General features: G+C 55.9%; 1 protein-coding gene across 1 annotated transcript in view; it reads left to right on the forward strand.

Annotated features, from left to right (window-relative positions):
- KCNG2 (potassium voltage-gated channel modifier subfamily G member 2) overlaps nt 1–16,553 on the forward strand; it is a 43,326-nt gene that overhangs the window by 17,167 nt on the left and 9,606 nt on the right. The window lies entirely within an intron of this gene.

Consider the following 16,553-nt stretch of genomic DNA (forward strand, 5'->3'; position numbering starts at 1 on the left):
CCCTCAGCAGTCCCCCTGCCCCGCCCTCCAGGGGCGGCACAGAGGCTCTGACTGAATGAACCCCTTTCTTGGGCAGAGAGCTCACCGTCAAAGCTTAGAGCCCTTCAGAGGTCAGGAGGTCGTGCCTGGAACACATCTGGTGGGGTCAGCTCCTTACAGAGAGACACGGTGGAGAGCTGAAACATTAGGCATTAGCCGGCTGGACCGAGAGCAGGGCGACCCTGACCACAGATCGCGTGTAAATGTAACTGTCGGGAAATTGGTTTGGCTCCCGTGGCTGTTTGGGCGTCCGATTCCTGAGCCGTGGCTCCCGGTTGTGCTTAGGTTTTTCTAAATGGCGGTAACGCCATACAGCACGTAGGAGGGGAGCCATTTACGTGAGAGTCAGGACACAGGAGAAGTTGGAGGTGCCTCAGTTCGTGACATCATCCCAGGAGTCGAGCTGGCCCTCTCAGAGCATCCACTGGCCTCCATGTTACCCACTGTTCATAGTCGCCAGCCCCCCTCCCCATTTCCTGAAACGTCACTTCATACCGCCCAGGTCCTGTTTTACCAAATCAGTTATCGGACTGCGGGGGTAATAATCCAGTGTCGGTGAGCACGTGGTGACGTGTGTCTGTGCGCTCCCCGTTGCCTCGTGAGGGACGCCGATGGAGCATCTGGCCCACTGCACGTGGCAGGTGCCGAATAAACAGCAGGTGCTGTCACTCGTCACCTTTCTAGGTGTGATGAAATATACACAAAACGTATCAATATCTTAACCATTTTAAAGTATGCTGCCCGGTCGTCTTAAATGCATTCACATTGTGTGGTTGTCACCACCGCCCATATCCAGGACTTTTTCTCCTTTCCAAACCGCAGCTCTGTCCACTTAAACATGAGCTCCCCACCGGGCGCCCTCCCCCAGCTCCTGGAACCCTCCATCTGCCATGTCTCTATGACTGCGACTCCCCTGAGAGCCTCACATAAGCGGAATCCGACGGCATTTATGTTTTGGGGACTGACATCTCAGTGAGCGTATTGTCCTTAAGGTTATTCCGTGTCGTAGCAGGTGTCTACGCTTTCTTCCTTTTTAAGGCTGAATAACGTTTCAGTGGTACGCGTCTACCACTTCTGCTTATTTGCTCGTCTATCAGTGGACACGTGGGTTGGTTCCACCTTTGGGCCACGGCGCATTATACTGCCGTGGACGTTCACGTAAAAACATCTGCCCGAGTCCTTGCTCTCGGTCATTTTGGGTAGACGCCCAGGAGTACAACGGCTGGATCGTACGGTCATTCTACATGTACTTTTTCGGGGAGCCTCCAGACTGTTTTCTGCCGTGGCTGCACCACCGACTCTTTGCAGGCACAAGGCAGACGGGGTGGAGGGCGGAGAGGAAGAGAGAAACTTGGGAGCCTTTGATTATTTTTTTGTTGGTCTTTTCCAGTAGAATTTAACTTGAAAGTTACAGGGCTAAAATATTCCATGTGTGATCTCCGGTTCTAAACAAGCGGCTAAGAGACTTCTTTCTAAAGTGGAAGCATTGTTCTGAAGCTCCCAGTGAGCCCTCCGAGGCCGGGTGGGCAGGCCCGTGGGCCACCGGCTCTGATGTGCGTGGGCCACAGAACTGCTTCTCCTGAGCCACATTCGAGTGGACGATCTGACCACGGGCACCCAGTGTCTTCTGGAAAACCGCGCTGGGGGAGCAGGGCGTGACCTGGAGAAGCAGAGGTGAGTGCAAGTGCTCCCCATCAGCTGTCTCCTCTCCGGCAGTGCCAGCATCAGCGGTCGTTTTCACGTGTTGGCCCAGAGAAGCACGGAGGAGAGAAAACATCGTTCCCCGGGATTAAAGGGCTTGCAGAACAGCTGTGTGGTTCCCAGGGCTGGTCCCTAAAATGCCTCTGTGACTGAGCGAGTGCCCTTGCCGGGCGTCCCAGCCCTCAGGTCCGGGGAGGCGGTCTCCGTCCACGTCTGTCTCGGCCCCACACGGGATCCTCCTGTGGACATCACGGGATCGCTCACTGCCACACAGAAACCCCTTCCCTGCGGCGGGCTGGGGCTCTGCGGCCGGCGGAGTGACCCAGCTGCCGGGGAGGGGCGGGGCTCTGGGGCCCCACGATGGGGTGACTGCTGGGGAGGGGCGGGGCTCTGCGGCCCGGAGGGGGCGGGGGCGGGGGCGGGGGGGGGGGGCGGGCAGCTGGCCGAACCTGTGCCTGTGCTTGACGCCCCTGAGCCATGCACTTAAAAGGCCTGAGGTGGTAAATGTTACGCTTCGCATATTTTACGCAGACACACACATCTGCTCGCCTGTGTGGGTGGGAGACCGTAGCAGAGACCCCGGGGCCTTGGCCAGGGCTCGCCCTTTGCCCCGGTTGTCTGTCCACCCGTCCCCGCGTCCACCCCTGTGCTGGGGGTGCTCGTCAGCTTGGCGTGAGGCTGAGGGCGTAGAGGTGCCTCCCCACACGCTGGGGAAAGCCAAGCACCTGGAGACTGGAGCTGCACGATGGCCGGGGTCACCTGGTGCCACAGCTGCCCTGGCTCAGCAGAGGTCCCGGTCTCCTGCTCTCCGGTCCCTTCTGGAGTCCCTTCACTCACCCTGGGGCACACGATGTTCTGGAACTAGCTGCTGCCATTGGGTGGGTGGGGCCTGGGGCAACACAGAAGCCAGGCTCTTCTGCCCAGGGCCACGGGCCCCACTTCCTAACACACCAAGGACCCGGGCCGGGAAGCGTCCCTCCCCCACTCAGCTCTCCCACAGCAGTGACAGTGAGTTCTGGGGGCCTTCGTGAGCTTAGAGGGACTTCCCCAGCAGGCAGCCCCTCAGGGCTGCTCCCAAAAGGCCGGAGAAGACGCACAGCCCCCTCCCAGCTCATCCCTGCCTCCTGCTCCTTCCCTCTAAGATGAGGAGGGCCAGGGGGGCACAGAACTACTCCCCCAACTCGGTGGCCCGTGACGGTCCAGATGCTGGCATAGAAGCACCAGCACCCCGGTGCCCAGAGGACCCCAGGTCAGGCCGAGCAGCAGGCGGGGACTGGGCCAGGCCACAGCGCTGGCCCCGCATGACCCCAGGGCGAGGCGTGCAGCCAGGGGACCCTAGGGCCCCTCCTATGGCTGGAGTCACCCTCGGGGCTTAGCCCAAGCCGCCAAACCCTGCCCTTCCGAGGGCGACAGTGTGCGTGGTCAGGCCCAGGTCAGGCCCAGTTAGCAGGTGCTGCTCACGGAGAGCACCTCGTATCTGACTCTGACTCCATCGCGGGTCACTGCGTGTGCTCCCTGTGGCCTGAAACAAAGTGCCACAGACTGTCTGGTGGCAACGCCCACGTGGCTCCCCCCAGTCCTGGCCCCCAGCCCGCTGGGCTCAGACCGCTGGGGTGGGCCGGGCCAGCCCCCGGGGGCTCCGGGACGGCCCCGGCCTCCCCCTGCAGCTTGCAGGGCAGGTGTGCTCCTGGTCGGTGGCCTCTGCCCCCTTCGTGTTCTCCTTCCTCAGGCCTCCGTCTCGTGAGGACCCTGGATGACATCGGGCCCCTAATCCAGGACCGTGCCCCGGGGACGGTAAACACTGCTGTGAGCTGCTGCTGTCCTCAGGCTGCTTGTGCTGTGTTCACAATCCCCGCGGAGCAGATGGGCGAGAGCTCCTCCTCCAGTAACCAAGCCCCCTCCTGGGAGGGCGTCTGGGCCTGAAAACCACGAAAAGTGGTAGCTGGGCCTGTGGCGTCAGACCTGCACCCTGCGGAGTCTGCAGGGGGGAGGCGAGGGTGAACCTGTACTGAGCGAAGAAGACCTTACCGTCGGGCACGTGTGTCTGTAACAGGAAGTCAGCCGCCTAGAGCGCTGTGGAGCACACCCCAACCCTAAGTCATCCGTGGGCCGGTCGCCATGTGTCACCGACAGCTCTTTGAGGCACGCTTCCTCGTTTCGGGGGCCTCTCCGAGCACACCCCGCCCCTTCCCCACTGCACCCCGCATCCCCCCGGCCAAATAGCAGCCCCCAGGGCCACGGCTGCCGGCTTCTTGGCCCCCACCTGCAGGACCTACCCTGCCGGGCCCCAGAAGGTCTGCAGCTCAGAGCTGGCCCCCCCTCCCGTGGCTCCCACCGACAGCGGGGCTCACTCCCCAGCACCTGGTCCACGGGCAGCTGTGGAGTCCCAGGACGGAAGGCTTGGTGGCATCCTGAATTCAAAACTCGTGGCCAGGTCTTGGGGCAATCTGCCCAGTGGTTCCACCTTGTGCGCAGACACCGACGTCGGTAACATAAACATCCGTGGCCAAAGAAAGTTACGCTGAATTCTCTGATCGCCAAAAAATACTCACTAAACCAGAACATGCCCAGTGCATACCCTCTCTTTCCCACGGTTCCCAGAACACACAGCACAGTAGTGAGAATCCAGAGGTGTCCTTTGTGACCACGTGGGAGGGTCTCCACTCGGCAGATGAGTCCACGTTCTGATGCCAGGAGCTCACAGGGAGCGTGGGGTGAGGGGGGGACAGAGCCGGAGTGGTGCTGTCGCCGCTGTTTACAAGGAGACCCCAGGCCCCAGTCTGAGGGCCGTCTCCAAGCTCCCTCTCCCTAGAAGGCTCGGCAAGTCCCCGTGGCATCTGTGGTCTGCACCTGCAGGGTGGAGGCTCTCCTGTCTCCCTCGTCCCCTCTGCTGCGGTGCCCGCACACCCACTTGGGGGCGCCCGTGAGCACGCGCTTGAATTACTGTGTCGACCCTCCATCAGGAGTGAGCAAGGTCACCGAGGCCCAGCTCACTCCAGTGGCCGGGAGAGGCCAAGGCCGTGCTGAGTGTGGGCTGTGGCCAGACTTGGCAGGGAGACCTCGGTTCTGGCGACTCCGTGCTCGGAGCGGAGGCCTCAGAACTGTTTGGAGGACGGGCCACGGGAAGTTTAATTCCGGCAAATGGCTCCTGGGTTCCTTTTGTGCGGCGGCAGCTGGGGTGTTGCTGGGAGACGGTGCTGAGCGCCCACCCAGCGGCTGGCCGTGGGCACGGGCCACGCACAGCAGACTGTCGGAGAACAGGGTGTCTTCGGGGAAGGCGCTCGGGGAGGCGGTGCGTGTCAAAGCCGTCACTCGCTCTGAGGTGGTGCTGGTCTTGGGCTAAGTCAGGTTTTGTCCTTAAAGCCCACGTGATCAAAACAAGACCCGCGTATTAGTTACAGATTTCATGACTGTGATTGCAGCCTGAATTCACCGGGAACATTTTGGCAACAGCATCGAAAAGCTGGTGGCCAAGCTCCCACTGCATGTGGCCGTGACACACACACGGGGCTTTGCCAGGTGCTCTGAGTAAGAGCCTCGCTGTTTGTGAGCTTTGTTAGGGTTTTCCAGAGAAACAGAATCAGAGCCAACGAAAGGGGACCTGTCTCTCCTCCTTCTTTCATCCTGTTGGACAGAAATGTCTGTCCTGTCCCCGGCCGACTGTTGCATTTTGGGAGCACACACCTGGTCCAGTTCACAGTTCACAGCCGGGGGGGCGGGGGGGGGGGCACTTTGCCCTGATGGATCACATCTGGAGTATCGCCTGCCTTAGACAAGGGTCAGCTAGGCTTTGGCCTTGGACTTTGGAGCTGATGTTGCAAAGACGTGAGACTGTGGGGCTGTTGGATAGAACGAATGAGTCTTGGGGCGCCTGGGTGGCTCCGTCGGTTAAGCAACTGACTTCGGCTCGGGTCATGATCTCACGGTTCGTGGGTTCGAGCCCCGTGTAGGGCTCTGTGCTGACAGCTCCGAGCCTGGAGCCTGTCTGGATTCTGTGTCTCCCTCTCTCTCTGCCCCTCCCCCACTCACACTCTCTCTCTCCCTCAAAACTAAATAAATGTTAAAAATATATTTAAAAAAAAAGAGTGGAGGAGCCTTGCCTGTGGGAAGGACAGGAACTGCGGTTGTCTCGCCAAACTCACATACTGAAACCCAACCCCAAGGGGATGGTTTTAGGGGGTCAGGCCTTGAGAGGCGATTAGGTCACGGGGGCGATTAAGCCCCCATTAGTGTCCTTAAAAAAGAGGCCCAGAGCCCCCCTCCCCTCTCCTGCCACAAGAGGACACAGTGAGAAGACACCGTCTACAAACCAGGAGGCAGACCCTCACTGAATCTGCAGGCGCCCTGATCTTGGACATCCAGCCTCCAGAACCCTGAGGAACAAATGTCTGCTACCCGGCCCCCGCCCTGTGGTTGTTACACTGCTAACGGACAAAGCCAGTAGGCGGAGGAACCCCGGGCTCTGAGCACAGCGCAGGGACCGGGCTTTCCTCTCGAGCTCTCACCAGAGTTTTCTGTCCAGCACGAGAGAGCTATGCTGGCCGGGGCCGCTGCCAGAGGGCCAGACGACGGGCGTCTCCCTTCCGTATCCAGGGGCGGTGAGTGGGGGCCACGGGCAGCTGTGAGTGCTCAGCGTGCAATGCCCCCCTCGTCCAGAGAGGCTCCGGCCCCCCCAGCAGGGGACAGGTGGCTTCCACAAGGAAATGTAGCCGCACAGGGAGCGGCCTGTGTCCTACGTGCCATTGGTGCACACACGTGGAGGGGCTGGGATCGCTGTCCTGACCGGGCGGCCACAGGCCCAGGTGACACTCAGCTTGCTCTTTGCTGACGGGAGGAAGGAAAGACAGACAGGTCAGCAGCCTGTGCCACCACAGCCGGGCCCGTCAGACCGTCGCGGGATTCCCCACGGTTGAGGGATACGGACGGTGGAGAACAGCATAGGGAGTGCCTGCCCCTGGTGGCCAAGGAAGCCACAGGACCACTGCCAGGAGAAGAGGCTTCCAGGACCCCCCAGAAACAGAGAATGAGTTTGGTTGGTTTATTTTCCCGTTTGCAAAGATCTGATCCGATGATCCGCAAACTCCAGTGGCAAATTTTGTGCAGCGAGCCACGCCTGTTCTGGGGGACAGACATGCCTGGTGTGGGCCCTGGTTCACCTTCCTCTCGATAAAATTAGGTGATCGTTCCTCCGGGGCTGCTGTCTTGGGCGCCAGCGGCCCCACCAGCCTGCCCACAACTCCGGTCCAAGGCCGCAGGCCATCGTCCGCGCCGCTTTGGAGAGACCATTGCCTGCTTTCGCAGGAGACCCTTTGGCGAGAGCCTTACAGGCTGGAAACAGCCAGGAGTGCCTGGAGATAAATGTGAGGACTTTGCTCCGCCTCTGACACATCTGGCAGGAAAAATGCGGGATTTGTGCTTCAGTCTGGAAAAAAGACTCAGGGCACCTGGGTGGCCCAGTCCGTTGAGCGTCTGACTTCGGCTCAGGTCATGTGTCACCATTTGTGAGTCTGAGCCCCGCGTCGGGCTCTGCTGACAGCTCAGAGCCTGGAGCAGCTTCGGATTCTGTGTCTCCCTCTCTCTCTGCTCCTCCCCCACTCACGCTCGGCCTCTCTCAAAAATAAATACACATTAAAAAAAAAAGCCTTGCACTCAAATGCCTAGAATAGAGGCTTCAAGATTCTTGTTGTTGTTGTTGTTGTTGTTGAGAGCATGAGCAGGGGAGGGGCAGAAGGGAGAGGAGAGAGAATCTCAAGCGGGCTCTCTCTCCTGAGTGGAGCCGGATGCAGGGTTTGGCCCCACGACGGTGAGATCATGACTTGGGTGGAAATCAGGAGTTCGGGACTTAATCGACTGAGCCACCCAGGCGCCCCTCTTTTTTTTCAAAACCATTTTTAGAGCAGTTTCAGGTTCAGAGAAAAATTGAGAGGAAGGCACAGAGATTTCCGCTAGACCCCTGCCCTGACACGCACGGCCTCCAACATCACCAGCATCCTCCCAGAGTGGTGCATTTGTCCCTGTTGATGAAGCGACACCGATGCGTCATTATCAACCAAAGTCCGCGGTGGACATTTGGGGTCACTCTTGGTGTATATTCTGCGGGTTGGGACCAAAGTAGAAGGTCACGTGTTCACGGTTATGGCATCACGCAGAGCGGTCTCACTGCCCTACAAACTGTGTTCGGCGTGTTTGTCCCTCCCCCCCACCGCCCCCCACAGCCACTGGTCTTCCTGTCTCCACAGTTCTGTCTTTCCCAGAGTGTCCTATACTTGGAGCCACACAGGATGTCGCCTTTCAGACTGGCTTTTTCCACTCAGCAATAGGCATTTAAGGGTCTCCCGTGGCTTCTCGTGGCTTGTTAACGTGTCTCCTTTTATTGCTGATAGTATTCCATTGTCTGGATGGACCACAATTTATCCATCATCTACTGAAGGATATCGTGGTTGCTTCCAAGTTTTGGCAGTTAGGAATAGACAGATTGTGAAGAAAGCTGCTGTGTTTATTGTGTGCAGGCTTTTGCACAGATACAGGTTTTCAATTCATCTGGATAGCTGACGAGTGCGATTGTGCGATCGAACCTAAGAGAACACTCAGCTTTACAAAAACCAGCAACCTGTCCTCCAAAGCGGCCGCACCATTTTGCATTCCCACTACGCTGGATAACAGTTTCTGGTGTTGCGCGTCCTCTCCAGGATTCGGTGTCGGTATTTTGGATTTTGGTCATTCTGACAGGTGCGTGTGGCATCTGGTCGTCGTTTTAATCTGCATTTCCCTGATGACGTCGACGTGAAACGTGCTTTCCTGCGCTTACTTGCCATCCGCGTATCGTCTGTGAGAACGTGGTCAAGCTCCCGGAGGCAGGTCTGAGCACGTGGTGGGGCCACCCCATGGCTGGAGCCTCGCACACTTGCCCACGCTGAGCGTCCAGCCGTCTGGCGATCACAGTTTGGGTTCTCCTGCCCGGCGCTGGCTCCCGCGGCGGTTTGGAGCGTCTGCCTCCGCCTGTCTGCTGTCTCTCCGGTCTTGGGGCCACATTCTCCCTTCTCCCGGATTCCAAACGAGCCGCCGCTCTTTCCATCTGTTCAGCTTTTAATTGGTAGGATGAAGCCCTTTGGTGCAGAACTGGAGACAAGCTCCCAGGCTCTTTTTGCCAGAACCTGTCCAAGGCTCTCCTTCCCTGTCACCGTCAGAGGCAACACTGGGTGCCTGTTCAATTCTCAGGCTGTACACACACAGCAGGGCCCTTCCCACTTCCTGCCCGACAGCTGCAAGACCTTGCAACACCGCTGCCTCCTTCCAGAGCCGCGGCCACCTCATCTTGTAGATGCAGACACTTCAGAGCTAGTGAGATTAAACTGAATAATTCATGTAAATTACTTTGGATGGTGCTTTGCACACAGAACTGAATATGTGGCCACTCTCTTTGCCTTTCCGCCAACGAGGGTACTAAACCGTGTGCAGGATATGGCAGTGGTGGGCGGGGGGGGGGTGGGCAGTGCCCAGGAGAGCCTTCTTCTCCCAGAGCTGGTTTCTGTAAATGGTCTGTGGAGCAGCAGAGAAAGCCAATCCAAAGACATCAGCAAACCAGACGCCCGATCTTGCATGGAGATCGGCAGGTGCTTGGTCACGCCTAGGATGTGACCCAGATGTGGCCAGCGCTCTCACCTCTGCCTCCCCTCCGGGTGCTCAGTGGGGTTCAGAGCACCTGGCCAGGTCCGCACCCTCCCTCCTGGCCCCTTCGGGAGCCCCGGGACTGCCTGCAGCCCGGGTTCGAGCAGGACTCCCACCGGCCGGCAGACAAGACCCCCTCCCCCACTGCCCACAGCCCAAGAGGGAGAAGGTGGGCTTTACTGTTACTGCACAGTGAAGGAGTCTTTCTGTCCCTTCTTTCCCTGCTGCTGCCGGCGGCCATGAGAATATTAAATGCTTATCGGAAATAAGTGGAAATAGATCTCTCCAAGTGTGTATAATCTCATTGCCTCCCAGCGTTTCCCTCATAGGATTGAACTATTTTGACTTAGAAGCTGCATTTTTAAGGGACCTAAATTCATCAGGCATCACCACCCAGGAGAACAGACCTGAGAATTCAGATGATTTTAGGCTCCACCTAAGCCTGAAATATTAAGTATGACATCAGGGTTGGGGTTTTTTTTAATTTTTTTTAATGTTTATTTATTTTGGGGAGAGAGAGAGGGGATGGGCAGGGGAGGGACAGAGAGAGAAGGAGAGAGAAAATCCCAAGCAGGACTCAAACTCACAAACCTTGAGATCATGACCTAAGCCGCAACCAAGAGTCAGACACAAACGATTGAGCCACCCAGGCGCCCCATGAAGGGATATTTTTAATAATACATTATTCTAATTCAGCAAAATGGCTATTCCCAAATGAGGAGCTTCCGCTGTTTATTTTACCAAAAATACTAATTTATCAACACATGTAGTTTGCTAAAGGTTTGGAGTTGGGACACCGGCAGGAAATACATTTGTGAAACTTGTAAACTGGGGGCTCTTGGGCCCTCTGGGGGGAGCAGTCGGGGTCCCGTGCTGCCCGGGCTCTGTCGGAGCTGCGTTTCCAGGCGGGGCTCACAGGGGTGGATGTTTTCTGAGTTGGCCTGGAAATGTCCATCTCGAGACAGAGCCGGGCTCCTCCCCGAGAGCGGTTTTGTGGGCTCAGGGTGCCGCGGAGCTGGGGGAACACAGCCGCCGAGCCTGGGGTCCTGTCCCGGGACAGGTGCGTCAGGTGCCTCCCACCTGCCTCCTGCGCTGTCACTGCAGCCCTAGGGGTCCCCGGGCGGCCTGTCCCTCTGCCCGCCCCCCACCCCTGCCACCAGCCTGGGGAATTTGCAGCTCCTCACAAGTGCCTTCCTGGCTAAGCATACCACTTGCTGCCTAGAGAAAGGTCCAGAGCCTCACGCACCTTCCTGCCCTGCCTCTCAGAGCCTCTTTATGCCGTCGCAAAGCAGCACGCAGTCCGCGGACAGTGCAGCGTGGAACAGTCGTGTCGTTCTGTACCTCTTGAGTATCCCTCCTCACCGCTTTTGGTTCTAGTTCTTTGCGGACGTGAGGCCACATTGGGATGAATGTTCTCGCTCACAGACCTTGCACCGTCTGCTGGCTGTTTCCTGGGTATTCTCATCCGTCACGCTGCAGGCCCCACTTCTGCCCCAAAGGGCCCCGTGCGGTCACGTGAGCACCTCACGGGTCGTGTCCCCGAACGCTGGGCCGTGTCCCCGGAACAGTTCGCCTGCGTCTTAAAGAAAGCCGGCTCCCGGTGGGACGCGCACTCGACCAGCCGGAGGCCAACGCCCTGCCGCATGTTTCCTTACCACTCACACTTTGAGGGTTTCTTGTCTTCTGCTTCGCTGGCTTGTGGCTTTGCTTCTCGCTCTGTGTGCACAGCGGCTGTTTTCCCAGTGGCCCCGCATCCGCCGCTGGGGTCGGGGAGGATGGCCTCCAGCCTCCGCCACCTTCAGGGTCCCCGGGGGCCTCACGCTGCCTGTGGCGTCCTCCCCTGCTGGCCCTCGTGGGCCCCTCTGTCCTCTGCTCCACGCCCGAGGTGGCCTCTCTGTGGGGCTCCTGCGGCCGTCCCCTCCAAGGCCACCTCTGTATAAGCCTTCCCGCGCTGCCCCCATCATCCTCTGCACCTGTTTTACTGACAGTAGGCACTGGGACCCTCCTGAAATGTGTCTGGCTGTGCCTCCCTCACGCCCAGGAGCCCCCAGTGAAGAGACGCACGGCGGGTCCTCACGGGAAAGATGTGAGTGACGGCTGTGAGGTGAGGGTGCCGCTGCCCTGGCCCAGGAGACACCCTGGGAATCCAGAAGGAGGGATTTAGCCCAAGGAAAGACACAGCCTGTGCCCCCAGCGGACGAAACCACGTGGCCTTGGCACAGGCGGGCACAGACCCGGCCTCAGAATGCGCTCAGAGGTCCCAGCGCCCCAAGGGCACCCGAGGTCACACCTGCAGGGGGAGGCTGCCGGACGGGGCAGAGCCGCATCTGAGGGCGGGGCACGCACTTGGGGCGAGGCCCCGGCTCTGAGTGCCCACCTCCCGCTGCCCGTCGTCCGGTGCGGCTTTGCAAGCTCCCTGTGGTCGCCTGGCTCCCCAGAACCTTGCCTCTGACCTGAGTGCTCCTCCCGGCACCAGGCTGAGGGGTGGCGATTCCGTGCACACACCGCATCTGGTCAGCAGGTGACAGAAGACAGACCACAGACGCGTTTATTTCTAATAAGCGATTAGTACAGTTGGCATAAGCAAGTTCTTTACTTAGGAAGTATAAAATATGAATGGTAAAGTAAGCGTAAATGTTCCTTTCACACATGAAATTCTAAGTGACAAGACGGATCTAGATCTGTGAACACACTGCCATCGGCCGTGACGTCCAGGAGCTGCGGGAGACGAGGACACGAGCGCGAGCATCAGCGGACCCGTGGCAGACACCTGTGTCGAGCCCTATTTCGCACACACACCGTTCGCCCCTTCAGGCCGCACAGCTGAGTGACTGCATCACCAGGTGGAAGGCTTTTGTCCGTGTTCTGTACTGAGAGCTAATTTGCTGCGTTATTTGCACATCAAATGAAACCCAAGAGGACTAGCTGAGAAGTTGTTATAAGTAAATGAATTTGTCAACGTAGCTGGCTTCCAAATAAACATGTGAATGTCAGCCGCTTTTCAATATATTATCAGTAATAGAAAATTTAATGCAAAAACTATCCTGGTCACTAATAAAAAACACACGAAACGCCCAGGAACAATCTTAGCGAGAAAGGTTGGATATTTATAACAGAAAAAACAGTAACTCTGCTGTGTGACACAAAATGGCTGAATGAGGAGAGGCAGGCACATCACGTTCTCGAATGAGAAAATCACTCCCCCGGGGCGCCTGGGTGGCTCGGTGGGTTAAGGGCTGAGTCTTGGTTTCCGCTCAGGTGGTGGTCTCACGGTTCATGAGTTCAAGCCCTGAGTCAGGCTCTCTGCTGTCAGCGCAGGGCCTGCTTTGGATCCTCTGTCCCCCTCCTCTGCCCCTCCCCTGCTGGTTCTCTCTCTAGCTCTCTCAAAATTAACAAATAAACTTTAAAAGTTATTAAAACAAGAATTGAAATCAATAAATAATTAAAAATAGTCTAGTTTCTTTCAAAAAAAACAGAGAAGCACATTTCCTACCGGCAGAGACGCAAGGAGGTCATCGGCCGCACCCAGCGTTTGCGAGCTCCGCGCGACCCTCGCGTCCGGTGGGAGGGACTCCCACAAGGGAAGGCCACCGGAGACACCTAAGTGTGCTCGCCACCGAACCCACGCAGTGCGCCTGGGTCACTGGTGCTGCGTGTCTGGGAAGCTAAGGCCCCACACGAAGGACGGTGGCTGCGAATTATGCGCTGAACGAACGACACTCCTCGGTACACGTGTGTTCGAGGCTGTGGCACCGCACAGTGTCCGTCCCTGCTCAGGGCACCAAACCGTGGGCCCTTCCTCGTTTGTGTAGAGACCCTTCGTGGCATTTAGTCCAGGACGCTGCTCACAGGAGAAACCAACAGACGCCAGACCGGGGCCCCTTGGAAGGCCAGGCCAGTTCCAAGTAGGGGCGGGCAGAGTGTGGAACACTTTACAGTGAAGCTGGAACCATTTCTTTTCGAAAGACGGCACGAAACTAGTCAACGGAGCGATAGCAGGAACGTGAATTGACACCCTGCCTCAGTGGAGATAATTTGAAATGAATACATTCATTATCTCTATGTAAATGTTCGCTATTTTTAAACAATCTGTTCTCTGAAGTAGATTTAATATTCTCCCACTTTTCTAGTTGCACTACAAGAACCTTTTCCCATAGATAATCGGAGAGAATAAATCCCAATTCAGTTCAAAGTCAAATTATTATAAATTCACAGTGAAATGAGTTAATAAATATTTTCTTTTAGGCACTTATGGGAGGCTGAAGATAAAATCTGCACACAGAGTCATTCACGAATGAGTAGATAAGTCAATAAGGGTATGTCCTTTTTATAGGGTGTGTCCTTCACGGTGTCCGGCGTGGGGACGGAGGTGGACTCTTGACCCAGCCCTGCAGCTGAGGACACCAGCTTTCCTGGACTGCTTTGCCGCCTACACCGGGCCCATGAACAGCGAGATGGGCATCGGTGTCCAGAAAATACACAGGCGGCAAAGGCACGTGACCATTTAAGAGTTTAATTACACGCCAGGTAAACACAGGGAAAGTCTGCAGGCCTCGGGGTCTCTGCTGAGACCCTCACTGCGTTCAGACCCCTCACGCCGGGGTGATGGGCCTTCGGGCCGGGAGCCCCGAGGTGCCCCTGCTGTGTGGCTTACAGAGAGAAACCCGCCCCCCTGGCCCCCGCCCCACGCCCTTACTCTCCGGTTGAACCCACTCGAGTTACGGCACAGAGTGTGGTGGAGCCCGCAGAGCTCGCTGCTCGGTGCTCTGAAACGAGAACAGGGCAGGGATGGAAGGCTGTGCGGCGTGGCCTCGCCCGAACTCCGTGTGCCGAGGGCCCCACAGCCTCTGCTTGCCTCGTGGAGAGAGGGAGAGGACCGGGCTGCAGGTGCAGGGTGAAGGTCGCGGTGGCCTTGGACCGCGAGCGGCCGGGGCCTCTGCCTCCCGTCTGGGCTCCGTTTGGAACTGCACTGACACGGTTTATGTGCTTTTCCGAGTAAATGTTAAACTTCTGGAGCTACATGGAAAGCTCGGACATAACGGGGAGCACCTTCAAAATCCTGCATGGGATTAAGTTCTACCCGTCGTGCGACATCAGACTGTCATAGCAATCCAGGCCGGGGGTAGAACGAAGGCTTCCCAGATGTGCAGAGGCTCAAAAAGTTACCCCCCACGACCGTTTCTCATGAAAAGTGAAGGCTACACCTCAACAGAGTAATGGGATAAACCAAACAGTGGGGGTGGGGGGCACAGCGTTTAAGCAGCTCCCATCGGCGGCGGAGAAACTCCAGACACAGCGTTCAGCAAGAGGGCCGGGGGTCCCCGCAGGGCAGGCGGGGCTCGGAAAGCAAACAGAACCCGTTAACAACTTGATGTGTTTGGGCATTTGGAAAAAATACACCGTGCTTCAGAATAGCAAGCTAAGCAATTTTAGAATGAGGCCATAAAACTTTAAGAAAAGGAAAACACTTTATGAGGGAAAAAGCCGTAATCGTACACCACTACCTGGGGCCAGCAGTGAACAAGATTTACATTATCTTAATAATTACCGATTTTACCCCAGAATGTGACAAAACTATTTTTGAAGGAAAAGGGTCATGGGTGTGGCGGGGGTGGTGAGGTGGGGGAGGTAAGGGAACCAGATCCTGAACACAAAGTCAGCACAAATGTATGGAGTTAGTATGCCTGTGAGGAGCCAGATACACATATTATGAAATAAAAATACGGAAATAACTGTCAGAAAAACCGAGTAAAATAGAAAATTATTGCCTCCGGGAGATAAGAGTTGGGGTGAGAGTACTCTTTTTTTCCAATAAGCCTTTTAGTATTTACCGAGTTTTTTTTTTTAATTATACACATGTGTTCGTTTTGTAAAACAATTAAAATTAAAAACATGTTCAATCACCAAAACTCACTCAAGAAGAAGTGGATAGGGGCACCTGGGTGGCTCAGTCAGTTGAGCATCTGACTTGGGCTCAGGTCGTGATCTCACGGTTCGTGGGTTCAAGCCCCGCGTCGGACAGCTCGGAGATGAGCCTGCTTCGGATCCTGTGTCTTCCTCTCTCTCTGCCCCTCCCTCGCTCGTGCTCTCTCTCTGTCTCTCAAAAATGAATACATGTAAAAAAAAAAATTTTTTTTAATTCAATTCACAGTTTAAAATCTTTGAAAAAGAAGACTCCAGTCTTAGTGGTTTCACTGGTGAATTCTACCCAAAAATGTAAGGAAATTGAAATAATATCTGTTCTGCACACTATCTTCCAGAAAATAGAAGAAGACAGAGTACTTCCCAACTCACTCTGTGAGACCAGTATTATCCTGGTGCCAAACCAGACAAAGACGTTGCAAGAAAAGAGAAAATACAGACCAACACCTCATGAACATAGATGCAAAACTCCTCAACAAATATTAGCAAATCAACTGCAACGTATAAAAAGGATACCACATCATGACCAGGATGAGTTTTCCCAGGAAAGCAATCCGGGTTCAACATTTGAAAATCAATCAGTATAATTTATAATATTAACGCACTGAAGAAGAAAAGTCACGTGATCATCTCAATAGATGTAGAAAAAGCATTTGAAAAAATTCAATATCCATTAACGGTTAAAACAAAAACTTTCAACAATATAGAAATGGAAGGGAATTTCCTTCACGTGATCGAGAACACCTGCAGCCGATGACATACGCAGTAATGAAAGATGGAACCCTCCCCCCCGAGATCGGGAACAAAGCCTGGCAGTCTTGCGCTAGAAGTCCTAGCCGGTGCAATGAAGCAAGAAAAAGAAATAATAGGTAAATGATTGGAAAGAAAGAAAACTGTAGATTTTTAAATGCATGAAAAAGCTTGAAGAACAAGGACGTGAGCACGCTCACCTGCCAGCCAGCAGCCCACTCTGGGTCTTCACCCAGGAGCAGTGACTCATGCATCCATCCGTAGATCTGTACAGGAAGGTGCGTACGGCTGATTTGAAACAGCCCCAAACTGGAAGCCACACAACGCACACCAGCAGATGTGACAAACGTACGTGCGTACGTGTGCTAGTCAGAGACCAAGAACAAACCACTGATTCCCAAACAACATGACTGAGTCTCCGATTACACTAAGTGGGAAAAGCCAGATGCAAAGATCTGGCATAATTCCATTTC

This window comes from Panthera tigris, chromosome D3 (genome assembly GCF_018350195.1).
Source record: "Panthera tigris isolate Pti1 chromosome D3, P.tigris_Pti1_mat1.1, whole genome shotgun sequence".
Classification (NCBI taxonomy): Eukaryota; Metazoa; Chordata; class Mammalia; order Carnivora; family Felidae; genus Panthera; species Panthera tigris.